This window comes from Odontomachus brunneus, unplaced genomic scaffold (assembly GCF_010583005.1).
Source record: "Odontomachus brunneus isolate Ranch 3 - 2012 unplaced genomic scaffold, Obru_v1 Obru_scaffold_169, whole genome shotgun sequence".
Taxonomy (NCBI): Eukaryota; Metazoa; Arthropoda; class Insecta; order Hymenoptera; family Formicidae; genus Odontomachus; species Odontomachus brunneus.
In genome coordinates, this window is record NW_022639619.1 from 581,888 (window position 1) to 583,117 (window position 1,230).

The following is a 1,230-nucleotide window of genomic DNA, read 5'->3' on the forward strand; positions in this document are numbered from 1 at the left end:
CCCCCCCCGATTGCCGCTCAGTGGCACGAGTCGGCCGCGCACCTCCCTCCGACGCGCCGCTCAGTCAGCGACACGAGTCGGCCGTTACGAGGGTCCGCTTACCTAGCCTTTGTGGAGCCTAGAGTTTCCGTTAGAGCCGTTACCCAAGTATTGTTATTACCGATTATTTGATCATCATTATTTCGTTATTATCCATGCGAATATTATCACACGATTGTCGAGCAGATGTTATTATTATCATTTAATATTCGAGTATTATTACTTCTTTATTCGATTATTATTTAATTTATTTGGTTATTATTTAATTATTGCTATTAAGTAAAGGAAAGCAACTCGGACGTGCCGTTCTTTACCTTGTCTTTAATCAGTTATTATTGCCGTTGCCCAGTTATTGTTATTCATTGTTATTATCGATTATTCGATCATCGTTATTTAGTTATTATCCGCTCGTGGTTATTATCACACGATTGTCGAGCAGATATTATTATAATTATTATAAAAAAGTAATAAAATGCGAATAATAAATAATGGTAGTGATAATAATACTTTATCGACAATCGTGTATCATGGACACAACGCTTCGTATTCCATATAGAGCTGGGAAATCTTGCCCGGGCGCACTGGCATTTTATTCCTTCTACTTCTCACATAGAGACGCTTCTGTCTATCCGTGAGACTGCGCGCGCCGCGCTGAGTCACACGGACGGACAGAAGCGTCTTTGTGTGAGAAGTGGAAAGAGTAAAACGCCAGTGCGCCCGGGCAAGATTTCCCACCTCTGATTCCATATGTCTTTCGCTTGATCCTGTGAGTTTCTGCGGAAATAAGTTAAAGCCTGATCTACAATATGCTCTTTGCATTCTGTTTCTTGTCTTCTATCTTTCTTTGACTTAAAGCTTAAGGTTTGAGTCAAAAAGATAAAGAGAAAGAAGCAGGAAGCAAAGAGCATATTGTAAATCAGACTTTAGAGTGTCGAAAACAAAAACATGCAGTCAGGATATCGCCGCTAGCTCGCTTCGTGCCTATGTCGCGCGGTCCGCTCATCAGTGGTGAGACAAGAATAGAGCGATTGAACGTTTATCCTTTTCTAACTTAGTATCATTGTACGGAAGTACAACGGACACGAACCAGGCACATTTTATCGTTACCACCGCGAAAATGCGCCTAACGAACGTAGTAAAGACGCACTTTGTTAGATGGCATCTTGAAAATGCGCCTAGCTCTGGCCATTG